The sequence below is a fragment of the Schistocerca americana genome, unplaced genomic scaffold (genome assembly GCF_021461395.2).
Source record: "Schistocerca americana isolate TAMUIC-IGC-003095 unplaced genomic scaffold, iqSchAmer2.1 HiC_scaffold_139, whole genome shotgun sequence".
Lineage (NCBI taxonomy): Eukaryota > Metazoa > Arthropoda > Insecta > Orthoptera > Acrididae > Schistocerca > Schistocerca americana.
The window spans coordinates 416,833-436,878 of record NW_025725470.1 but is presented as its reverse complement, the minus strand read 5'-3'; the positions used below and the strand labels follow the sequence as shown (position 1 = coordinate 436,878).

The following is a 20,046-nucleotide window of genomic DNA, read 5'->3' as shown; positions in this document are numbered from 1 at the left end:
TGTGTGGATCTGCTGCATGTCCCTTCGTTTTGCAAGTACCACATTTATTGAATTTTTGAGTTACGATGGCAACATCAGTACAAGTTGTCTGTGAAGTAAGGTGCACACAAGCAGTTTCCGTGGTGTAGCGGTTATCACGTCTGCCTAACACGCAGAAGGTCCCCGCTTCGATCCCGGGCGGAAACAGTTTTTCATCACTTTAAGCAAGACTTACTAACATGCATCTGCTACCATCTGTACCCGAAACCTTCGTAATCGCCTTCACGCGTCGGACCAGAGTGTCAATTGCTCACATCGAATAAGAAATTCATTTGATATTGACGGCGAGCTTTTTGCGCTGACTCAGCCACTGACGTGCGATCAGTTTGCACAAAACGCTAGGGCTCGTCCGGGATTTGAACCCGGGACCTCCTGCAACCTAAGCAGGAATCATACCCCTAGACCAACGAGCCCTGTGACACGGCGAATGCCAATTGTTGCAGTCCCTAGATGTCGTCCAGGGTGCCCTGGAAGTCTCGTGTACGCTGGCGGGATGGGGGCGGCGCGAATTCCCGCAGTCGGCGGCCTTCCTGGGCTATTGGTACCTTCATGTAGAGCTGCCGCTGGGCTCGCACTGCCTGCTGCTGAGAAAGTGATTGCTTTTGCTGATATGACTTGCAATAACGACTGCGCGAAACGCCGCTATCTCGTTAGGGGTGCTACGGCAGACACCCTCTCGAGCACCCCGAAGACTTCTTGAGCCCTTGGCTGTGATGGGTTCCAGGCTGACAAAAGAACTGTCGTGTGTGCATTCGCGGACTTGAGAAAGGCTGAGGCAAGTTCGAGTGAACAAGGATGGACTCCTCGGGTCCGTCGTTTCCGTAGTGTAGCGGTTATCACGTCTGCTTCACACGCAGAAGGTCCCCGGTTCGATCCCGGGCGGCAACAGTATTTTCCTGCCTATGTCGTATTGTCCTCCAATGAGCCACGTCGTGTGTGGATCTGCTGCATGTCCCTTCGTTTTGCAAGTACCGCATTTATTGAATTTTTGAGTTACGATGGCAACATCAGTACAAGTTGTCTGTGAAGTAAGGTGCACACAAGCAGTTTCCGTGGTGTAGCGGTTATCACGTCTGCCTAACACGCAGAAGGTCCCCGCTTCGATCCCGGGCGGAAACACTTTTTCATCACTTTAAGCAAGACTTACTAACATGCATCTGCTACCATCTGTACCCGAAACCTTCGTAATCGCCTTCACGCGTCGGACCAGAGTGTCAATTGCTCACATCGAATAAGAAATTCATTTGATATTGACGGCGAGCTTTTCGCGCTGACTCAGCCACTGACGTGCGATCAGTTTGCACAAAACGCTAGGGCTCGTCCGGGATTTGAACCCGGGACCTCCTGCACCCTAAGCAGGAATCATACCCCTAGACCAACGAGCCCTGTGACACGGCGAATGCCAATTATTGCAGTCCCTAGATGTCGTCCAGGGTGCCCTGGAAGTCTCGTGTACGCTGGCGGGATGGGGGCGGCGCGAATTCCCGCAGTCGGCGGCCTTCCTGGGCTATTGGTACCTTCATGTAGAGCTGCCGCTGGGCTCGCACTGCCTGCTGCTGAGAAAGTGATTGCTTTTGCTGATATGACTTGCAATAACGACTGCGCGAAACGCCGCTATCTCGTTAGGGGTGCTACGGCAGACACCCTCTCGAGCACCCCGAAGACTTCTTGAGCCCTTGGCTGTGATGGATTCCAGGCTGACAAAAGAACTGTCGTGTGTGCATTCGCGGACTTGAGAAAGGCTGAGGCAAGTTCGAGTGAACAAGGATGGACTCCTCGTGTCCGTCGTTTCCGTAGTGTAGCGGTTATCACGTCTGCTTCAGCCGCAGAAGGTCCCCGGTTCGATCCCGGGCGGCAACAGTATTTTCCTGCCTATGTCGTATTGTCCTCCAATGAGCCACGTCGTGTGTGGATCTGCTGCATGTCCCTTCGTTTTGCAAGTACCGCATTTATTGAATTTTTGAGTTACGATGGCAACATCAGTACAAGTTGTCTGTGAAGTAAGGTGCACACAAGCAGTTTCCGTGGTGTAGCGGTTATCACGTCTGCCTAACACGCAGAAGGTCCCCGCTTCGATCCCGGGCGAAAACACTTTTTCATCACTTTAAGCAAGACTTACTAACATGCATCTGCTACCATCTGTACCCGAAACCTTCGTAATCGCCTTCACGCGTCGGACCAGAGTGTCAATTGCTCACATCGAATAAGAAATTCATTTGATATTGACGGCGAGCTTTTCGCGCTGACTCAGCCACTGACGTGCGATCAGTTTGCACAAAACGCTAGGGCTCGTCCGGGATTTGAACCCGGGACCTCCTGCACCCTAAGCAGGAATCATACCCCTAGACCAACGAGCCCTGTGACACGGCGAATGCCAATTATTGCAGTCCCTAGATGTCGTCCAGGGTGCCCTGGAAGTCTCGTGTACGCTGGCGGGATGGGGGCGGCGCGAATTCCCGCAGTCGGCGGCCTTCCTGGGCTATTGGTACCTTCATGTAGAGCTGCCGCTGGGCTCGCACTGCCTGCTGCTGAGAAAGTGATTGCTTTTGCTGATATGACTTGCAATAACGACTGCGCGAAACGCCGCTATCTCGTTAGGGGTGCTACGGCAGACACCCTCTCGAGCACCCCGAAGACTTCTTGAGCCCTTGGCTCCCGCTGGGCTCGCACTGCCTGCTGCTGAGAAAGTGATTGCTTTTGCTGATATGACTTGCAATAACGACTGCGCGAAACGCCGCTATCTCGTTAGGGGTGCTACGGCAGACACCCTCTCGAGCACCCCGAAGACTTCTTGAGCCCTTGGCTGTGATGGGTTCCAGGCTGACAAAAGAACTGTCGTGTGTGCATTCGCGGACTTGAGAAAGGCTGAGGCAAGTTCGAGTGAACAAGGATGGACTCCTCGGGTCCGTCGTTTCCGTAGTGTAGCGGTTATCACGTCTGCTTCACACGCAGAAGGTCCCCGGTTCGATCCCGGGCGGCAACAGTATTTTCCTGCCTATGTCGTATTGTCCTCCAATGAGCCACGTCGTGTGTGGATCTGCTGCATGTCCCTTCGTTTTGCAAGTACCGCATTTATTGAATTTTTGAGTTACGATGGCAACATCAGTACAAGTTGTCTGTGAAGTAAGGTGCACACAAGCAGTTTCCGTGGTGTAGCGGTTATCACGTCTGCCTAACACGCAGAAGGTCCCCGCTTCGATCCCGGGCGGAAACACTTTTTCATCACTTTAAGCAAAACTCACTAACATGCATCTGCTACCATCTGTACCCGAAACCTTCGTAATCGCCTTCACGCGTCGGACCAGAGTGTCAATTGCTCACATCGAATAAGAAATTCATTTGATATTGACGGCGAGCTTTTCGCGCTGACTCAGCCACTGACGTGCGATCAGTTTGCACAAAACGCTAGGGCTCGTCCGGGATTTGAACCCGGGACCTCCTGCACCCTAAGCAGGAATCATACCCCTAGACCAACGAGCCCTGTGACACGGCGAATGCCAATTATTGCAGTCCCTAGATGTCGTCCAGGGTGCCCTGGAAGTCTCGTGTACGCTGGCGGGATGGGGGCGGCGCGAATTCCCGCAGTCGGCGGCCTTCCTGGGCTATTGGTACCTTCATGTAGAGCTGCCGCTGGGCTCGCACTGCCTGCTGCTGAGAAAGTGATTGCTTTTGCTGATATGACTTGCAATAACGACTGCGCGAAACGCCGCTATCTCGTTAGGGGTGCTACGGCAGACACCCTCTCGAGCACCCCGAAGACTTCTTGAGCCCTTGGCTGTGATGGGTTCCAGGCTGACAAAAGAACTGTCGTGTGTGCATTCGCGGACTTGAGAAAGGCTGAGGCAAGTTCGAGTGAACAAGGATGGACTCCTCGGGTCCGTCGTTTCCGTAGTGTAGCGGTTATCACGTCTGCTTCACACGCAGAAGGTCCCCGGTTCGATCCCGGGCGGCAACAGTATTTTCCTGCCTATGTCGTATTGTCCTCCAATGAGCCACGTCGTGTGTGGATCTGCTGCATGTCCCTTCGTTTTGCAAGTACCGCATTTATTGAATTTTTGAGTTACGATGGCAACATCAGTACAAGTTGTCTGTGAAGTAAGGTGCACACAAGCAGTTTCCGTGGTGTAGCGGTTATCACGTCTGCCTAACACGCAGAAGGTCCCCGCTTCGATCCCGGGCGGAAACACTTTTTCATCACTTTAAGCAAGACTTACTAACATGCATCTGCTACCATCTGTACCCGAAACCTTCGTAATCGCCTTCACGCGTCGGACCAGAGTGTCAATTGCTCACATCGAATAAGAAATTCATTTGATATTGACGGCGAGCTTTTCGCGCTGACTCAGCCACTGACGTGCGATCAGTTTGCACAAAACGCTAGGGCTCGTCCGGGATTTGAACCCGGGACCTCCTGCACCCTAAGCAGGAATCATACCCCTAGACCAACGAGCCCTGTGACACGGCGAATGCCAATTATTGCAGTCCCTAGATGTCGTCCAGGGTGCCCTGGAAGTCTCGTGTACGCTGGCGGGATGGGGGCGGCGCGAATTCCCGCAGTCGGCGGCCTTCCTGGGCTATTGGTACCTTCATGTAGAGCTGCCGCTGGGCTCGCACTGCCTGCTGCTGAGAAAGTGATTGCTTTTGCTGATATGACTTGCAATAACGACTGCGCGAAACGCCGCTATCTCGTTAGGGGTGCTACGGCAGACACCCTCTCGAGCACCCCGAAGACTTCTTGAGCCCTTGGCTGTGATGGGTTCCAGGCTGACAAAAGAACTGTCGTGTGTGCATTCGCGGACTTGAGAAAGGCTGAGGCAAGTTCGAGTGAACAAGGATGGACTCCTCGGGTCCGTCGTTTCCGTAGTGTAGCGGTTATCACGTCTGCTTCACACGCAGAAGGTCCGCGGTTCGATCCCGGGCGGCAACAGTATTTTCCTGCCTATGTCGTATTGTCCTCCAATGAGCCACGTCGTGTGTGGATCTGCTGCATGTCCCTTCGTTTTGCAAGTACCGCATTTATTGAATTTTTGAGTTACGATGGCAACATCAGTACAAGTTGTCTGTGAAGTAAGGTGCACACAAGCAGTTTCCGTGGTGTAGCGGTTATCACGTCTGCCTAACACGCAGAAGGTCCCCGCTTCGATCCCGGGCGGAAACACTTTTTCATCACTTTAAGCAAGACTTACTAACATGCATCTGCTACCATCTGTACCCGAAACCTTCGTAATCGCCTTCACGCGTCGGACCAGAGTGTCAATTGCTCACATCGAATAAGAAATTCATTTGATATTGACGGCGAGCTTTTCGCGCTGACTCAGCCACTGACGTGCGATCAGTTTGCACAAAACGCTAGGGCTCGTCCGGGATTTGAACCCGGGACCTCCTGCACCCTAAGCAGGAATCATACCCCTAGACCAACGAGCCCTGTGACACGGCGAATGCCAATTATTGCAGTCCCTAGATGTCGTCCAGGGTGCCCTGGAAGTCTCGTGTACGCTGGCGGGATGGGGGCGGCGCGAATTCCCGCAGTCGGCGGCCTTCCTGGGCTATTGGTACCTTCATGTAGAGCTGCCGCTGGGCTCGCACTGCCTGCTGCTGAGAAAGTGATTGCTTTTGCTGATATGACTTGCAATAACGACTGCGCGAAACGCCGCTATCTCGTTAGGGGTGCTACGGCAGACACCCTCTCGAGCACCCCGAAGACTTCTTGAGCCCTTGGCTGTGATGGGTTCCAGGCTGACAAAAGAACTGTCGTGTGTGCATTCGCGGACTTGAGAAAGGCTGAGGCAAGTTCGAGTGAACAAGGATGGACTCCTCGGGTCCGTCGTTTCCGTAGTGTAGCGGTTATCACGTCTGCTTCACACGCAGAAGGTCCCCGGTTCGATCCCGGGCGGCAACAGTATTTTCCTGCCTATGTCGTATTGTCCTCCAATGAGCCACGTCGTGTGTGGATCTGCTGCATGTCCCTTCGTTTTGCAAGTACCGCATTTATTGAATTTTTGAGTTACGATGGCAACATCAGTACAAGTTGTCTGTGAAGTAAGGTGCACACAAGCAGTTTCCGTGGTGTAGCGGTTATCACGTCTGCCTAACACGCAGAAGGTCCCCGCTTCGATCCCGGGCGGAAACACTTTTTCATCACTTTAAGCAAGACTTACTAACATGCATCTGCTACCATCTGTACCCGAAACCTTCGTAATCGCCTTCACGCGTCGGACCAGAGTGTCAATTGCTCACATCGAATAAGAAATTCATTTGATATTGACGGCGAGCTTTTCGCGCTGACTCAGCCACTGACGTGCGATCAGTTTGCACAAAACGCTAGGGCTCGTCCGGGATTTGAACCCGGGACCTCCTGCACCCTAAGCAGGAATCATACCCCTAGACCAACGAGCCCTGTGACACGGCGAATGCCAATTATTGCAGTCCCTAGATGTCGTCCAGGGTGCCCTGGAAGTCTCGTGTACGCTGGCGGGATGGGGGCGGCGCGAATTCCCGCAGTCGGCGGCCTTCCTGGGCTATTGGTACCTTCATGTAGAGCTGCCGCTGGGCTCGCACTGCCTGCTGCTGAGAAAGTGATTGCTTTTGCTGATATGACTTGCAATAACGACTGCGCGAAACGCCGCTATCTCGTCAGGGGTGCTACGGCAGACACCCTCTCGAGCACCCCGAAGACTTCTTGAGCCCTTGGCTGTGATGGGTTCCAGGCTGACAAAAGAACTGTCGTGTGTGCATTCGCGGACTTGAGAAAGGCTGAGGCAAGTTCGAGTGAACAAGGATGGACTCCTCGGGTCCGTCGTTTCCGTAGTGTAGCGGTTATCACGTCTGCTTCACACGCAGAAGGTCCCCGGTTCGATCCCGGGCGGCAACAGTATTTTCCTGCCTATGTCGTATTGTCCTCCAATGAGCCACGTCGTGTGTGGATCTGCTGCATGTCCCTTCGTTTTGCAAGTACCGCATTTATTGAATTTTTGAGTTACGATGGCAACATCAGTACAAGTTGTCTGTGAAGTAAGGTGCACACAAGCAGTTTCCGTGGTGTAGCGGTTATCACGTCTGCCTAACACGCAGAAGGTCCCCGCTTCGATCCCGGGCGGAAACACTTTTTCATCACTTTAAGCAAGACTTACTAACATGCATCTGCTACCATCTGTACCCGAAACCTTCGTAATCGCCTTCACGCGTCGGACCAGAGTGTCAATTGCTCACATCGAATAAGAAATTCATTTGATATTGACGGCGAGCTTTTCGCGCTGACTCAGCCACTGACGTGCGATCAGTTTGCACAAAACGCTAGGGCTCGTCCGGGATTTGAACCCGGGACCTCCTGCACCCTAAGCAGGAATCATACCCCTAGACCAACGAGCCCTGTGACACGGCGAATGCCAATTATTGCAGTCCCTAGATGTCGTCCAGGGTGCCCTGGAAGTCTCGTGTACGCTGGCGGGATGGGGGCGGCGCGAATTCCCGCAGTCGGCGGCCTTCCTGGGCTATTGGTACCTTCATGTAGAGCTGCCGCTGGGCTCGCACTGCCTGCTGCTGAGAAAGTGATTGCTTTTGCTGATATGACTTGCAATAACGACTGCGCGAAACGCCGCTATCTCGTTAGGGGTGCTACGGCAGACACCCTCTCGAGCACCCCGAAGACTTCTTGAGCCCTTGGCTGTGATGGGTTCCAGGCTGACAAAAGAACTGTCGTGTGTGCATTCGCGGACTTGAGAAAGGCTGAGGCAAGTTCGAGTGAACAAGGATGGACTCCTCGGGTCCGTCGTTTCCGTAGTGTAGCGGTTATCACGTCTGCTTCACACGCAGAAGGTCCCCGGTTCGATCCCGGGCGGCAACAGTATTTTCCTGCCTATGTCGTATTGTCCTCCAATGAGCCACGTCGTGTGTGGATCTGCTGCATGTCCCTTCGTTTTGCAAGTACCGCATTTATTGAATTTTTGAGTTACGATGGCAACATCAGTACAAGTTGTCTGTGAAGTAAGGTGCACACAAGCAGTTTCCGTGGTGTAGCGGTTATCACGTCTGCCTAACACGCAGAAGGTCCCCGCTTCGATCCCGGGCGGAAACACTTTTTCATCACTTTAAGCAAGACTTACTAACATGCATCTGCTACCATCTGTACCCGAAACCTTCGTAATCGCCTTCACGCGTCGGACCAGAGTGTCAATTGCTCACATCGAATAAGAAATTCATTTGATATTGACGGCGAGCTTTTCGCGCTGACTCAGCCACTGACGTGCGATCAGTTTGCACAAAACGCTAGGGCTCGTCCGGGATTTGAACCCGGGACCTCCTGCACCCTAAGCAGGAATCATACCCCTAGACCAACGAGCCCTGTGACACGGCGAATGCCAATTATTGCAGTCCCTAGATGTCGTCCAGGGTGCCCTGGAAGTCTCGTGTACGCTGGCGGGATGGGGGCGGCGCGAATTCCCGCAGTCGGCGGCCTTCCTGGGCTATTGGTACCTTCATGTAGAGCTGCCGCTGGGCTCGCACTGCCTGCTGCTGAGAAAGTGATTGCTTTTGCTGATATGACTTGCAATAACGACTGCGCGAAACGCCGCTATCTCGTTAGGGGTGCTACGGCAGACACCCTCTCGAGCACCCCGAAGACTTCTTGAGCCCTTGGCTGTGATGGGTTCCAGGCTGACAAAAGAACTGTCGTGTGTGCATTCGCGGACTTGAGAAAGGCTGAGGCAAGTTCGAGTGAACAAGGATGGACTCCTCGGGTCCGTCGTTTCCGTAGTGTAGCGGTTATCACGTCTGCTTCACACGCAGAAGGTCCCCGGTTCGATCCCGGGCGGGAACAGTATTTTCTTGCCTATGTCGTACTGTCCTCCAATGAGCCACGTCGTGTGTGGATCTGCTGCATGTCCCTTCGTTTTGCAAGTACCACATTTATTGAATTTTTGAGTTACGATGGCAACATCAGTACAAGTTGTCTGTGAAGTAAGGTGCACACAAGCAGTTTCCGTGGTGTAGCGGTTATCACGTCTGCCTAACACGCAGAAGGTCCCCGCTTCGATCCCGGGCGGAAACACTTTTTCATCACTTTAAGCAAGACTTACTAACATGCATCTGCTACCATCTGTACCCGAAACCTTCGTAATCGCCTTCACGCGTCGGACCAGAGTGTCAATTGCTCACATCGAATAAGAAATTCATTTGATATTGACGGCGAGCTTTTTGCGCTGACTCAGCCACTGACGTGCGAGCAGTTTGCACAAAACGCTAGGGCTCGTCCGGGATTTGAACCCGGGACCTCCTGCAACCTAAGCAGGAATCATACCCCTAGACCAACGAGCCCTGTGACACGGCGAATGCCAATTGTTGCAGTCCCTAGATGCCGTCCAGGGTGCCCTGGAAGTCTCGTGTACGCTGGCGGGATGGGGGCGGCGCGAATTCCCGCAGTCGGCGGCCTTCCTGGGCTATTGGTACCTTCATGTAGAGCTGCCGCTGGGCTCGCACTGCCTGCTGCTGAGAAAGTGATTGCTTTTGCTGATATGACTTGCAATAACGACTGCGCGAAACGCCGCTATCTCGTTAGGGGTGCTACGGCAGACACCCTCTCGAGCACCCCGAAGACTTCTTGAGCCCTTGGCTGTGATGGGTTCCAGGCTGACAAAAGAACTGTCGTGTGTGCATTCGCGGACTTGAGAAAGGCTGAGGCAAGTTCGAGTGAACAAGGATGGACTCCTCGGGTCCGTCGTTTCCGTAGTGTAGCGGTTATCACGTCTGCTTCACACGCAGAAGGTCCCCGGTTCGATCCCGGGCGGCAACAGTATTTTCCTGCCTATGTCGTATTGTCCTCCAATGAGCCACGTCGTGTGTGGATCTGCTGCATGTCCCTTCGTTTTGCAAGTACCGCATTTATTGAATTTTTGAGTTACGATGGCAACATCAGTACAAGTTGTCTGTGAAGTAAGGTGCACACAAGCAGTTTCCGTGGTGTAGCGGTTATCACGTCTGCCTAACACGCAGAAGGTCCCCGCTTCGATCCCGGGCGGAAACACTTTTTCATCACTTTAAGCAAGACTTACTAACATGCATCTGCTACCATCTGTACCCGAAACCTTCGTAATCGCCTTCACGCGTCGGACCAGAGTGTCAATTGCTCACATCGAATAAGAAATTCATTTGATATTGACGGCGAGCTTTTCGCGCTGACTCAGCCACTGACGTGCGATCAGTTTGCACAAAACGCTAGGGCTCGTCCGGGATTTGAACCCGGGACCTCCTGCACCCTAAGCAGGAATCATACCCCTAGACCAACGAGCCCTGTGACACGGCGAATGCCAATTATTGCAGTCCCTAGATGTCGTCCAGGGTGCCCTGGAAGTCTCGTGTACGCTGGCGGGATGGGGGCGGCGCGAATTCCCGCAGTCGGCGGCCTTCCTGGGCTATTGGTACCTTCATGTAGAGCTGCCGCTGGGCTCGCACTGCCTGCTGCTGAGAAAGTGATTGCTTTTGCTGATATGACTTGCAATAACGACTGCGCGAAACGCCGCTATCTCGTTAGGGGTGCTACGGCAGACACCCTCTCGAGCACCCCGAAGACTTCTTGAGCCCTTGGCTGTGATGGGTTCCAGGCTGACAAAAGAACTGTCGTGTGTGCATTCGCGGACTTGAGAAAGGCTGAGGCAAGTTCGAGTGAACAAGGATGGACTCCTCGGGTCCGTCGTTTCCGTAGTGTAGCGGTTATCACGTCTGCTTCACACGCGGAAGGTCCCCGGTTCGATCCCGGGCGGCAACAGTATTTTCCTGCCTATGTCGTATTGTCCTCCAATGAGCCACGTCGTGTGTGGATCTGCTGCATGTCCCTTCGTTTTGCAAGTACCGCATTTATTGAATTTTTGAGTTACGATGGCAACATCAGTACAAGTTGTCTGTGAAGTAAGGTGCACACAAGCAGTTTCCGTGGTGTAGCGGTTATCACGTCTGCCTAACACGCAGAAGGTCCCCGCTTCGATCCCGGGCGGAAACACTTTTTCATCACTTTAAGCAAGACTTACTAACATGCATCTGCTACCATCTGTACCCGAAACCTTCGTAATCGCCTTCACGCGTCGGACCAGAGTGTCAATTGCTCACATCGAATAAGAAATTCATTTGATATTGACGGCGAGCTTTTCGCGCTGACTCAGCCACTGACGTGCGATCAGTTTGCACAAAACGCTAGGGCTCGTCCGGGATTTGAACCCGGGACCTCCTGCACCCTAAGCAGGAATCATACCCCTAGACCAACGAGCCCTGTGACACGGCGAATGCCAATTATTGCAGTCCCTAGATGTCGTCCAGGGTGCCCTGGAAGTCTCGTGTACGCTGGCGGGATGGGGGCGGCGCGAATTCCCGCAGTCGGCGGCCTTCCTGGGCTATTGGTACCTTCATGTAGAGCTGCCGCTGGGCTCGCACTGCCTGCTGCTGAGAAAGTGATTGCTTTTGCTGATATGACTTGCAATAACGACTGCGCGAAACGCCGCTATCTCGTTAGGGGTGCTACGGCAGACACCCTCTCGAGCACCCCGAAGACTTCTTGAGCCCTTGGCTGTGATGGGTTCCAGGCTGACAAAAGAACTGTCGTGTGTGCATTCGCGGACTTGAGAAAGGCTGAGGCAAGTTCGAGTGAACAAGGATGGACTCCTCGGGTCCGTCGTTTCCGTAGTGTAGCGGTTATCACGTCTGCTTCACACGCAGAAGGTCCGCGGTTCGATCCCGGGCGGCAACAGTATTTTCCTGCCTATGTCGTATTGTCCTCCAATGAGCCACGTCGTGTGTGGATCTGCTGCATGTCCCTTCGTTTTGCAAGTACCGCATTTATTGAATTTTTGAGTTACGATGGCAACATCAGTACAAGTTGTCTGTGAAGTAAGGTGCACACAAGCAGTTTCCGTGGTGTAGCGGTTATCACGTCTGCCTAACACGCAGAAGGTCCCCGCTTCGATCCCGGGCGGAAACACTTTTTCATCACTTTAAGCAAGACTTACTAACATGCATCTGCTACCATCTGTACCCGAAACCTTCGTAATCGCCTTCACGCGTCGGACCAGAGTGTCAATTGCTCACATCGAATAAGAAATTCATTTGATATTGACGGCGAGCTTTTCGCGCTGACTCAGCCACTGACGTGCGATCAGTTTGCACAAAACGCTAGGGCTCGTCCGGGATTTGAACCCGGGACCTCCTGCACCCTAAGCAGGAATCATACCCCTAGACCAACGAGCCCTGTGACACGGCGAATGCCAATTATTGCAGTCCCTAGATGTCGTCCAGGGTGCCCTGGAAGTCTCGTGTACGCTGGCGGGATGGGGGCGGCGCGAATTCCCGCAGTCGGCGGCCTTCCTGGGCTATTGGTACCTTCATGTAGAGCTGCCGCTGGGCTCGCACTGCCTGCTGCTGAGAAAGTGATTGCTTTTGCTGATATGACTTGCAATAACGACTGCGCGAAACGCCGCTATCTCGTTAGGGGTGCTACGGCAGACACCCTCTCGAGCACCCCGAAGACTTCTTGAGCCCTTGGCTGTGATGGGTTCCAGGCTGACAAAAGAACTGTCGTGTGTGCATTCGCGGACTTGAGAAAGGCTGAGGCAAGTTCGAGTGAACAAGGATGGACTCCTCGGGTCCGTCGTTTCCGTAGTGTAGCGGTTATCACGTCTGCTTCACACGCAGAAGGTCCCCGGTTCGATCCCGGGCGGCAACAGTATTTTCCTGCCTATGTCGTATTGTCCTCCAATGAGCCACGTCGTGTGTGGATCTGCTGCATGTCCCTTCGTTTTGCAAGTACCGCATTTATTGAATTTTTGAGTTACGATGGCAACATCAGTACAAGTTGTCTGTGAAGTAAGGTGCACACAAGCAGTTTCCGTGGTGTAGCGGTTATCACGTCTGCCTAACACGCAGAAAGTCCCCGCTTCGATCCCGGGCGGAAACACTTTTTCATCACTTTAAGCAAGACTTACTAACATGCATCTGCTACCATCTGTACCCGAAACCTTCGTAATTGCCTTCACGCGTCGGACCAGAGTGTCAATTGCTCACATCGAATAAGAAATTCATTTGATATTGACGGCGAGCTTTTCGCGCTGACTCAGCCACTGACGTGCGATCAGTTTGCACAAAACGCTAGGGCTCGTCCGGGATTTGAACCCGGGACCTCCTGCACCCTAAGCAGGAATCATACCCCTAGACCAACGAGCCCTGTGACACGGCGAATGCCAATTATTGCAGTCCCTAGATGTCGTCCAGGGTGCCCTGGAAGTCTCGTGTACGCTGGCGGGATGGGGGCGGCGCGAATTCCCGCAGTCGGCGGCCTTCCTGGGCTATTGGTACCTTCATGTAGAGCTGCCGCTGGGCTCGCACTGCCTGCTGCTGAGAAAGTGATTGCTTTTGCTGATATGACTTGCAATAACGACTGCGCGAAACGCCGCTATCTCGTTAGGGGTGCTACGGCAGACACCCTCTCGAGCACCCCGAAGACTTCTTGAGCCCTTGGCTGTGATGGGTTCCAGGCTGACAAAAGAACTGTCGTGTGTGCATTCGCGGACTTGAGAAAGGCTGAGGCAAGTTCGAGTGAACAAGGATGGACTCCTCGGGTCCGTCGTTTCCGTAGTGTAGCGGTTATCACGTCTGCTTCACACGCGGAAGGTCCCCGGTTCGATCCCGGGCGGCAACAGTATTTTCCTGCCTATGTCGTATTGTCCTCCAATGAGCCACGTCGTGTGTGGATCTGCTGCATGTCCCTTCGTTTTGCAAGTACCGCATTTATTGAATTTTTGAGTTACGATGGCAACATCAGTACAAGTTGTCTGTGAAGTAAGGTGCACACAAGCAGTTTCCGTGGTGTAGCGGTTATCACGTCTGCCTAACACGCAGAAGGTCCCCGCTTCGATCCCGGGCGGAAACACTTTTTCATCACTTTAAGCAAGACTTACTAACATGCATCTGCTACCATCTGTACCCGAAACCTTCGTAATCGCCTTCACGCGTCGGACCAGAGTGTCAATTGCTCACATCGAATAAGAAATTCATTTGATATTGACGGCGAGCTTTTCGCGCTGACTCAGCCACTGACGTGCGATCAGTTTGCACAAAACGCTAGGGCTCGTCCGGGATTTGAACCCGGGACCTCCTGCACCCTAAGCAGGAATCATACCCCTAGACCAACGAGCCCTGTGACACGGCGAATGCCAATTATTGCAGTCCCTAGATGTCGTCCAGGGTGCCCTGGAAGTCTCGTGTACGCTGGCGGGATGGGGGCGGCGCGAATTCCCGCAGTCGGCGGCCTTCCTGGGCTATTGGTACCTTCATGTAGAGCTGCCGCTGGGCTCGCACTGCCTGCTGCTGAGAAAGTGATTGCTTTTGCTGATATGACTTGCAATAACGACTGCGCGAAACGCCGCTATCTCGTTAGGGGTGCTACGGCAGACACCCTCTCGAGCACCCCGAAGACTTCTTGAGCCCTTGGCTGTGATGGGTTCCAGGCTGACAAAAGAACTGTCGTGTGTGCATTCGCGGACTTGAGAAAGGCTGAGGCAAGTTCGAGTGAACAAGGATGGACTCCTCGGGTCCGTCGTTTCCGTAGTGTAGCGGTTATCACGTCTGCTTCACACGCAGAAGGTCCCCGGTTCGATCCCGGGCGGCAACAGTATTTTCCTGCCTATGTCGTATTGTCCTCCAATGAGCCACGTCGTGTGTGGATCTGCTGCATGTCCCTTCGTTTTGCAAGTACCGCATTTATTGAATTTTTGAGTTACGATGGCAACATCAGTACAAGTTGTCTGTGAAGTAAGGTGCACACAAGCAGTTTCCGTGGTGTAGCGGTTATCACGTCTGCCTAACACGCAGAAAGTCCCCGCTTCGATCCCGGGCGGAAACACTTTTTCATCACTTTAAGCAAGACTTACTAACATGCATCTGCTACCATCTGTACCCGAAACCTTCGTAATTGCCTTCACGCGTCGGACCAGAGTGTCAATTGCTCACATCGAATAAGAAATTCATTTGATATTGACGGCGAGCTTTTCGCGCTGACTCAGCCACTGACGTGCGATCAGTTTGCACAAAACGCTAGGGCTCGTCCGGGATTTGAACCCGGGACCTCCTGCACCCTAAGCAGGAATCATACCCCTAGACCAACGAGCCCTGTGACACGGCGAATGCCAATTATTGCAGTCCCTAGATGTCGTCCAGGGTGCCCTGGAAGTCTCGTGTACGCTGGCGGGATGGGGGCGGCGCGAATTCCCGCAGTCGGCGGCCTTCCTGGGCTATTGGTACCTTCATGTAGAGCTGCCGCTGGGCTCGCACTGCCTGCTGCTGAGAAAGTGATTGCTTTTGCTGATATGACTTGCAATAACGACTGCGCGAAACGCCGCTATCTCGTTAGGGGTGCTACGGCAGACACCCTCTCGAGCACCCCGAAGACTTCTTGAGCCCTTGGCTGTGATGGGTTCCAGGCTGACAAAAGAACTGTCGTGTGTGCATTCGCGGACTTGAGAAAGGCTGAGGCAAGTTCGAGTGAACAAGGATGGACTCCTCGGGTCCGTCGTTTCCGTAGTGTAGCGGTTATCACGTCTGCTTCACACGCAGAAGGTCCCCGGTTCGATCCCGGGCGGCAACAGTATTTTCCTGCCTATGTCGTATTGTCCTCCAATGAGCCACGTCGTGTGTGGATCTGCTGCATGTCCCTTCGTTTTGCAAGTACCGCATTTATTGAATTTTTGAGTTACGATGGCAACATCAGTACAAGTTGTCTGTGAAGTAAGGTGCACACAAGCAGTTTCCGTGGTGTAGCGGTTATCACGTCTGCCTAACACGCAGAAGGTCCCCGCTTCGATCCCGGGCGGAAACACTTTTTCATCACTTTAAGCAAGACTTACTAACATGCATCTGCTACCATCTGTACCCGAAACCTTCGTAATCGCCTTCACGCGTCGGACCAGAGTGTCAATTGCTCACATCGAATAAGAAATTCATTTGATATTGACGGCGAGCTTTTCGCGCTGACTCAGCCACTGACGTGCGATCAGTTTGCACAAAACGCTAGGGCTCGTCCGGGATTTGAACCCGGGACCTCCTGCACCCTAAGCAGGAATCATACCCCTAGACCAACGAGCCCTGTGACACGGCGAATGCCAATTATTGCAGTCCCTAGATGTCGTCCAGGGTGCCCTGGAAGTCTCGTGTACGCTGGCGGGATGGGGGCGGCGCGAATTCCCGCAGTCGGCGGCCTTCCTGGGCTATTGGTACCTTCATGTAGAGCTGCCGCTGGGCTCGCACTGCCTGCTGCTGAGAAAGTGATTGCTTTTGCTGATATGACTTGCAATAACGACTGCGCGAAACGCCGCTATCTCGTTAGGGGTGCTACGGCAGACACCCTCTCGAGCACCCCGAAGACTTCTTGAGCCCTTGGCTGTGATGGGTTCCAGGCTGACAAAAGAACTGTCGTGTGTGCATTCGCGGACTTGAGAAAGGCTGAGGCAAGTTCGAGTGAACAAGGATGGACTCCTCGGGTCCGTCGTTTCCGTAGTGTAGCGGTTATCACGTCTGCTTCACACGCAGAAGGTCCCCGGTTCGATCCCGGGCGGCAACAGTATTTTCCTGCCTATGTCGTATTGTCCTCCAATGAGCCACGTCGTGTGTGGATCTGCTGCATGTCCCTTCGTTTTGCAAGTACCGCATTTATTGAATTTTTGAGTTACGATGGCAACATCAGTACAAGTTGTCTGTGAAGTAAGGTGCACACAAGCAGTTTCCGTGGTGTAGCGGTTATCACGTCTGCCTAACACGCAGAAAGTCCCCGCTTCGATCCCGGGCGGAAACACTTTTTCATCACTTTAAGCAAGACTTACTAACATGCATCTGCTACCATCTGTACCCGAAACCTTCGTAATTGCCTTCACGCGTCGGACCAGAGTGTCAATTGCTCACATCGAATAAGAAATTCATTTGATATTGACGGCGAGCTTTTCGCGCTGACTCAGCCACTGACGTGCGATCAGTTTGCACAAAACGCTAGGGCTCGTCCGGGATTTGAACCCGGGACCTCCTGCACCCTAAGCAGGAATCATACCCCTAGACCAACGAGCCCTGTGACACGGCGAATGCCAATTATTGCAGTCCCTAGATGTCGTCCAGGGTGCCCTGGAAGTCTCGTGTACGCTGGCGGGATGGGGGCGGCGCGAATTCCCGCAGTCGGCGGCCTTCCTGGGCTATTGGTACCTTCATGTAGAGCTGCCGCTGGGCTCGCACTGCCTGCTGCTGAGAAAGTGATTGCTTTTGCTGATATGACTTGCAATAACGACTGCGCGAAACGCCGCTATCTCGTTAGGGGTGCTACGGCAGACACCCTCTCGAGCACCCCGAAGACTTCTTGAGCCCTTGGCTGTGATGGGTTCCAGGCTGACAAAAGAACTGTCGTGTGTGCATTCGCGGACTTGAGAAAGGCTGAGGCAAGTTCGAGTGAACAAGGATGGACTCCTCGGGTCCGTCGTTTCCGTAGTGTAGCGGTTATCACGTCTGCTTCACACGCAGAAGGTCCCCGGTTCGATCCCGGGCGGCAACAGTATTTTCCTGCCTATGTCGTATTGTCCTCCAATGAGCCACGTCGTGTGTGGATCTGCTGCATGTCCCTTCGTTTTGCAAGTACCGCATTTATTGAATTTTTGAGTTACGATGGCAACATCAGTACAAGTTGTCTGTGAAGTAAGGTGCACACAAGCAGTTTCCGTGGTGTAGCGGTTATCACGTCTGCCTAACACGCAGAAGGTCCCCGCTTCGATCCCGGGCGGAAACACTTTTTCATCACTTTAAGCAAGACTTACTAACATGCATCTGCTACCATCTGTACCCGAAACCTTCGTAATCGCCTTCACGCGTCGGACCAGAGTGTCAATTGCTCACATCGAATAAGAAATTCATTTGATATTGACGGCGAGCTTTTCGCGCTGACTCAGCCACTGACGTGCGATCAGTTTGCACAAAACGCTAGGGCTCGTCCGGGATTTGAACCCGGGACCTCCTGCACCCTAAGCAGGAATCATACCCCTAGACCAACGAGCCCTGTGACACGGCGAATGCCAATTATTGCAGTCCCTAGATGTCGTCCAGGGTGCCCTGGAAGTCTCGTGTACGCTGGCGGGATGGGGGCGGCGCGAATTCCCGCAGTCGGCGGCCTTCCTGGGCTATTGGTACCTTCATGTAGAGCTGCCGCTGGGCTCGCACTGCCTGCTGCTGAGAAAGTGATTGCTTTTGCTGATATGACTTGCAATAACGACTGCGCGAAACGCCGCTATCTCGTTAGGGGTGCTACGGCAGACACCCTCTCGAGCACCCCGAAGACTTCTTGAGCCCTTGGCTGTGATGGGTTCCAGGCTGACAAAAGAACTGTCGTGTGTGCATTCGCGGACTTGAGAAAGGCTGAGGCAAGTTCGAGTGAACAAGGATGGACTCCTCGGGTCCGTCGTTTCCGTAGTGTAGCGGTTATCACGTCTGCTTCACACGCAGAAGGTCCCCGGTTCGATCCCGGGCGGCAACAGTATTTTCCTGCCTATGTCGTATTGTCCTCCAATGAGCCACGTCGTGTGTGGATCTGCTGCATGTCCCTTCGTTTTGCAAGTACCGCATTTATTGAATTTTTGAGTTACGATGGCAACATCAGTACAAGTTGTCTGTGAAGTAAGGTGCACACAAGCAGTTTCCGTGGTGTAGCGGTTATCACGTCTGCCTAACACGCAGAAGGTCCCCGCTTCGATCCCGGGCGGAAACACTTTTTCATCACTTTAAGCAAGACTTACTAACATGCATCTGCTACCATCTGTACCCGAAACCTTCGTAATCGCCTTCACGCGTCGGACCAGAGTGTCAATTGCTCACATCGAATAAGAAATTCATTTGATATTGACGGCGAGCTTTTCGCGCTGACTCAGCCACTGACGTGCGATCAGTTTGCACAAAACGCTAGGGCTCGTCCGGGATTTGAACCCGGGACCTCCTGCACCCTAAGCAGGAATCATACCCCTAGACCAACGAGCCCTGTGACACGGCGAATGCCAATTATTGCAGTCCCTAGATGTCGTCCAGGGTGCCCTGGAAGTCTCGTGTACGCTGGCGGGATGGGGGCGGCGCGAATTCCCGCAGTCGGCGGCCTTCCTGGGCTATTGGTACCTTCATGTAGAGCTGCCGCTGGGCTCGCACTGCCTGCTGCTGAGAAAGTGATTGCTTTTGCTGATATGACTTGCAATAACGACTGCGCGAAACGCCGCTATCTCGTTAGGGGTGCTACGGCAGACACCCTCTCGAGCACCCCGAAGACTTCTTGAGCCCTTGGCTGTGATGGGTTCCAGGCTGACAAAAGAACTGTCGTGTGTGCATTCGCGGACTTGAGAAAGGCTGAGGCAAGTTCGAGTGAACAAGGATGGACTCCTCGGGTCCGTCGTTTCCGTAGTGTAGCGGTTATCACGTCTGCTTCACACGCAGAAGGTCCCCGGTTCGATCCCGGGCGGCAACAGTATTTTCCTGCCTATGTCGTATTGTCCTCCAATGAGCCACGTCGTGTGTGGATCTGCTGCATGTCCCTTCGTTTTGCAAGTACCGCATTTATTGAATTTTTGAGTTACGATGGCAACATCAGTACAAGTTGTCTGTGAAGTAAGGTGTGTAGCGGTTATCACGTCTGCCTAACACGCAGAAGGTCCCCGCTTCGATCCCGGGCGGAAACACTTTTTCATCACTTTAAGCAAGACTTACTAACATGCATCTGCTACCATCTGTACCCGAAACCTTCGTAATCGCCTTCACGCGTCGGACCAGAGTGTCAATTGCTCACATCGAATAAGAAATTCATTTGATATTGACGGCGAGCTTTTCGCGCTGACTCAGCCACTGACGTGCGATCAGTTTGCACAAAACGCTAGGGCTCGTCCGGGATTTGAACCCGGGACCTCCTGCACCCTAAGCAGGAATCATACCCCTAGACCAACGAGCCCTGTGACACGGCGAATGCCAATT

The 20,046-nt window shown here is 53.3% G+C and overlaps 61 non-coding genes across 61 annotated transcripts; 40 read left to right on the top strand and 21 right to left on the bottom strand.

The window, feature by feature from the left end:
* The first annotated feature begins 113 nt into the window (after positions 1-113).
* On the top strand, positions 114-186 carry Trnav-aac. Its single transcript has one exon. It is a non-coding gene; the product is annotated as a tRNA-Val (tRNA).
* Positions 187-380: 194 nt separating this feature from the next.
* On the bottom strand, positions 381-452 carry Trnap-agg. The gene has a single exon. It is a non-coding gene; the product is annotated as a tRNA-Pro (tRNA).
* A 402-nt stretch (positions 453-854) lies between these two features.
* Positions 855-927, top strand: Trnav-cac. Its single transcript has one exon. It is a non-coding gene; the product is annotated as a tRNA-Val (tRNA).
* Positions 928-1,085: 158 nt separating this feature from the next.
* Positions 1,086-1,158, top strand: Trnav-aac. Its single transcript has one exon. It is a non-coding gene; the product is annotated as a tRNA-Val (tRNA).
* A 194-nt stretch (positions 1,159-1,352) lies between these two features.
* On the bottom strand, positions 1,353-1,424 carry Trnap-agg. The gene has a single exon. It is a non-coding gene; the product is annotated as a tRNA-Pro (tRNA).
* A 402-nt stretch (positions 1,425-1,826) lies between these two features.
* On the top strand, positions 1,827-1,899 carry Trnal-cag. Its single transcript has one exon. It is a non-coding gene; the product is annotated as a tRNA-Leu (tRNA).
* A 158-nt stretch (positions 1,900-2,057) lies between these two features.
* Trnav-aac lies at positions 2,058-2,130 on the top strand. The gene has a single exon. It is a non-coding gene; the product is annotated as a tRNA-Val (tRNA).
* A 194-nt stretch (positions 2,131-2,324) lies between these two features.
* Positions 2,325-2,396, bottom strand: Trnap-agg. The gene has a single exon. It is a non-coding gene; the product is annotated as a tRNA-Pro (tRNA).
* A 553-nt stretch (positions 2,397-2,949) lies between these two features.
* Trnav-cac lies at positions 2,950-3,022 on the top strand. The gene has a single exon. It is a non-coding gene; the product is annotated as a tRNA-Val (tRNA).
* Positions 3,023-3,180: 158 nt separating this feature from the next.
* Trnav-aac lies at positions 3,181-3,253 on the top strand. The gene has a single exon. It is a non-coding gene; the product is annotated as a tRNA-Val (tRNA).
* A 194-nt stretch (positions 3,254-3,447) lies between these two features.
* Trnap-agg lies at positions 3,448-3,519 on the bottom strand. The gene has a single exon. It is a non-coding gene; the product is annotated as a tRNA-Pro (tRNA).
* A 402-nt stretch (positions 3,520-3,921) lies between these two features.
* On the top strand, positions 3,922-3,994 carry Trnav-cac. The gene has a single exon. It is a non-coding gene; the product is annotated as a tRNA-Val (tRNA).
* Positions 3,995-4,152: 158 nt separating this feature from the next.
* On the top strand, positions 4,153-4,225 carry Trnav-aac. The gene has a single exon. It is a non-coding gene; the product is annotated as a tRNA-Val (tRNA).
* A 194-nt stretch (positions 4,226-4,419) lies between these two features.
* On the bottom strand, positions 4,420-4,491 carry Trnap-agg. The gene has a single exon. It is a non-coding gene; the product is annotated as a tRNA-Pro (tRNA).
* Positions 4,492-4,893: 402 nt separating this feature from the next.
* On the top strand, positions 4,894-4,966 carry Trnav-cac. Its single transcript has one exon. It is a non-coding gene; the product is annotated as a tRNA-Val (tRNA).
* Positions 4,967-5,124: 158 nt separating this feature from the next.
* On the top strand, positions 5,125-5,197 carry Trnav-aac. Its single transcript has one exon. It is a non-coding gene; the product is annotated as a tRNA-Val (tRNA).
* A 194-nt stretch (positions 5,198-5,391) lies between these two features.
* Trnap-agg lies at positions 5,392-5,463 on the bottom strand. The gene has a single exon. It is a non-coding gene; the product is annotated as a tRNA-Pro (tRNA).
* Positions 5,464-5,865: 402 nt separating this feature from the next.
* Positions 5,866-5,938, top strand: Trnav-cac. Its single transcript has one exon. It is a non-coding gene; the product is annotated as a tRNA-Val (tRNA).
* A 158-nt stretch (positions 5,939-6,096) lies between these two features.
* Positions 6,097-6,169, top strand: Trnav-aac. The gene has a single exon. It is a non-coding gene; the product is annotated as a tRNA-Val (tRNA).
* A 194-nt stretch (positions 6,170-6,363) lies between these two features.
* Positions 6,364-6,435, bottom strand: Trnap-agg. The gene has a single exon. It is a non-coding gene; the product is annotated as a tRNA-Pro (tRNA).
* A 402-nt stretch (positions 6,436-6,837) lies between these two features.
* Trnav-cac lies at positions 6,838-6,910 on the top strand. Its single transcript has one exon. It is a non-coding gene; the product is annotated as a tRNA-Val (tRNA).
* Positions 6,911-7,068: 158 nt separating this feature from the next.
* Trnav-aac lies at positions 7,069-7,141 on the top strand. Its single transcript has one exon. It is a non-coding gene; the product is annotated as a tRNA-Val (tRNA).
* A 194-nt stretch (positions 7,142-7,335) lies between these two features.
* Positions 7,336-7,407, bottom strand: Trnap-agg. Its single transcript has one exon. It is a non-coding gene; the product is annotated as a tRNA-Pro (tRNA).
* A 402-nt stretch (positions 7,408-7,809) lies between these two features.
* Trnav-cac lies at positions 7,810-7,882 on the top strand. Its single transcript has one exon. It is a non-coding gene; the product is annotated as a tRNA-Val (tRNA).
* Positions 7,883-8,040: 158 nt separating this feature from the next.
* Positions 8,041-8,113, top strand: Trnav-aac. Its single transcript has one exon. It is a non-coding gene; the product is annotated as a tRNA-Val (tRNA).
* A 194-nt stretch (positions 8,114-8,307) lies between these two features.
* On the bottom strand, positions 8,308-8,379 carry Trnap-agg. The gene has a single exon. It is a non-coding gene; the product is annotated as a tRNA-Pro (tRNA).
* Positions 8,380-8,781: 402 nt separating this feature from the next.
* Trnav-cac lies at positions 8,782-8,854 on the top strand. Its single transcript has one exon. It is a non-coding gene; the product is annotated as a tRNA-Val (tRNA).
* Positions 8,855-9,012: 158 nt separating this feature from the next.
* On the top strand, positions 9,013-9,085 carry Trnav-aac. The gene has a single exon. It is a non-coding gene; the product is annotated as a tRNA-Val (tRNA).
* A 194-nt stretch (positions 9,086-9,279) lies between these two features.
* Positions 9,280-9,351, bottom strand: Trnap-agg. The gene has a single exon. It is a non-coding gene; the product is annotated as a tRNA-Pro (tRNA).
* Positions 9,352-9,753: 402 nt separating this feature from the next.
* Positions 9,754-9,826, top strand: Trnav-cac. Its single transcript has one exon. It is a non-coding gene; the product is annotated as a tRNA-Val (tRNA).
* Positions 9,827-9,984: 158 nt separating this feature from the next.
* Trnav-aac lies at positions 9,985-10,057 on the top strand. The gene has a single exon. It is a non-coding gene; the product is annotated as a tRNA-Val (tRNA).
* Positions 10,058-10,251: 194 nt separating this feature from the next.
* Positions 10,252-10,323, bottom strand: Trnap-agg. The gene has a single exon. It is a non-coding gene; the product is annotated as a tRNA-Pro (tRNA).
* Positions 10,324-10,725: 402 nt separating this feature from the next.
* Trnav-cac lies at positions 10,726-10,798 on the top strand. Its single transcript has one exon. It is a non-coding gene; the product is annotated as a tRNA-Val (tRNA).
* Positions 10,799-10,956: 158 nt separating this feature from the next.
* Positions 10,957-11,029, top strand: Trnav-aac. Its single transcript has one exon. It is a non-coding gene; the product is annotated as a tRNA-Val (tRNA).
* Positions 11,030-11,223: 194 nt separating this feature from the next.
* Trnap-agg lies at positions 11,224-11,295 on the bottom strand. Its single transcript has one exon. It is a non-coding gene; the product is annotated as a tRNA-Pro (tRNA).
* Positions 11,296-11,697: 402 nt separating this feature from the next.
* Positions 11,698-11,770, top strand: Trnav-cac. The gene has a single exon. It is a non-coding gene; the product is annotated as a tRNA-Val (tRNA).
* A 158-nt stretch (positions 11,771-11,928) lies between these two features.
* Trnav-aac lies at positions 11,929-12,001 on the top strand. The gene has a single exon. It is a non-coding gene; the product is annotated as a tRNA-Val (tRNA).
* Positions 12,002-12,195: 194 nt separating this feature from the next.
* On the bottom strand, positions 12,196-12,267 carry Trnap-agg. Its single transcript has one exon. It is a non-coding gene; the product is annotated as a tRNA-Pro (tRNA).
* A 402-nt stretch (positions 12,268-12,669) lies between these two features.
* Trnav-cac lies at positions 12,670-12,742 on the top strand. The gene has a single exon. It is a non-coding gene; the product is annotated as a tRNA-Val (tRNA).
* A 158-nt stretch (positions 12,743-12,900) lies between these two features.
* On the top strand, positions 12,901-12,973 carry Trnav-aac. Its single transcript has one exon. It is a non-coding gene; the product is annotated as a tRNA-Val (tRNA).
* Positions 12,974-13,167: 194 nt separating this feature from the next.
* On the bottom strand, positions 13,168-13,239 carry Trnap-agg. The gene has a single exon. It is a non-coding gene; the product is annotated as a tRNA-Pro (tRNA).
* Positions 13,240-13,641: 402 nt separating this feature from the next.
* On the top strand, positions 13,642-13,714 carry Trnav-cac. Its single transcript has one exon. It is a non-coding gene; the product is annotated as a tRNA-Val (tRNA).
* A 158-nt stretch (positions 13,715-13,872) lies between these two features.
* Positions 13,873-13,945, top strand: Trnav-aac. The gene has a single exon. It is a non-coding gene; the product is annotated as a tRNA-Val (tRNA).
* A 194-nt stretch (positions 13,946-14,139) lies between these two features.
* On the bottom strand, positions 14,140-14,211 carry Trnap-agg. Its single transcript has one exon. It is a non-coding gene; the product is annotated as a tRNA-Pro (tRNA).
* A 402-nt stretch (positions 14,212-14,613) lies between these two features.
* Trnav-cac lies at positions 14,614-14,686 on the top strand. Its single transcript has one exon. It is a non-coding gene; the product is annotated as a tRNA-Val (tRNA).
* A 158-nt stretch (positions 14,687-14,844) lies between these two features.
* Positions 14,845-14,917, top strand: Trnav-aac. Its single transcript has one exon. It is a non-coding gene; the product is annotated as a tRNA-Val (tRNA).
* A 194-nt stretch (positions 14,918-15,111) lies between these two features.
* On the bottom strand, positions 15,112-15,183 carry Trnap-agg. Its single transcript has one exon. It is a non-coding gene; the product is annotated as a tRNA-Pro (tRNA).
* A 402-nt stretch (positions 15,184-15,585) lies between these two features.
* Trnav-cac lies at positions 15,586-15,658 on the top strand. Its single transcript has one exon. It is a non-coding gene; the product is annotated as a tRNA-Val (tRNA).
* Positions 15,659-15,816: 158 nt separating this feature from the next.
* On the top strand, positions 15,817-15,889 carry Trnav-aac. The gene has a single exon. It is a non-coding gene; the product is annotated as a tRNA-Val (tRNA).
* Positions 15,890-16,083: 194 nt separating this feature from the next.
* Trnap-agg lies at positions 16,084-16,155 on the bottom strand. The gene has a single exon. It is a non-coding gene; the product is annotated as a tRNA-Pro (tRNA).
* A 402-nt stretch (positions 16,156-16,557) lies between these two features.
* Positions 16,558-16,630, top strand: Trnav-cac. The gene has a single exon. It is a non-coding gene; the product is annotated as a tRNA-Val (tRNA).
* Positions 16,631-16,788: 158 nt separating this feature from the next.
* Trnav-aac lies at positions 16,789-16,861 on the top strand. Its single transcript has one exon. It is a non-coding gene; the product is annotated as a tRNA-Val (tRNA).
* A 194-nt stretch (positions 16,862-17,055) lies between these two features.
* Trnap-agg lies at positions 17,056-17,127 on the bottom strand. The gene has a single exon. It is a non-coding gene; the product is annotated as a tRNA-Pro (tRNA).
* Positions 17,128-17,529: 402 nt separating this feature from the next.
* On the top strand, positions 17,530-17,602 carry Trnav-cac. Its single transcript has one exon. It is a non-coding gene; the product is annotated as a tRNA-Val (tRNA).
* Positions 17,603-17,760: 158 nt separating this feature from the next.
* On the top strand, positions 17,761-17,833 carry Trnav-aac. Its single transcript has one exon. It is a non-coding gene; the product is annotated as a tRNA-Val (tRNA).
* Positions 17,834-18,027: 194 nt separating this feature from the next.
* Trnap-agg lies at positions 18,028-18,099 on the bottom strand. Its single transcript has one exon. It is a non-coding gene; the product is annotated as a tRNA-Pro (tRNA).
* Positions 18,100-18,501: 402 nt separating this feature from the next.
* Positions 18,502-18,574, top strand: Trnav-cac. Its single transcript has one exon. It is a non-coding gene; the product is annotated as a tRNA-Val (tRNA).
* A 158-nt stretch (positions 18,575-18,732) lies between these two features.
* On the top strand, positions 18,733-18,805 carry Trnav-aac. Its single transcript has one exon. It is a non-coding gene; the product is annotated as a tRNA-Val (tRNA).
* Positions 18,806-18,999: 194 nt separating this feature from the next.
* On the bottom strand, positions 19,000-19,071 carry Trnap-agg. Its single transcript has one exon. It is a non-coding gene; the product is annotated as a tRNA-Pro (tRNA).
* A 402-nt stretch (positions 19,072-19,473) lies between these two features.
* Positions 19,474-19,546, top strand: Trnav-cac. Its single transcript has one exon. It is a non-coding gene; the product is annotated as a tRNA-Val (tRNA).
* A 405-nt stretch (positions 19,547-19,951) lies between these two features.
* Trnap-agg lies at positions 19,952-20,023 on the bottom strand. Its single transcript has one exon. It is a non-coding gene; the product is annotated as a tRNA-Pro (tRNA).
* Between the last annotated feature and the right edge of the window lie 23 nt (positions 20,024-20,046).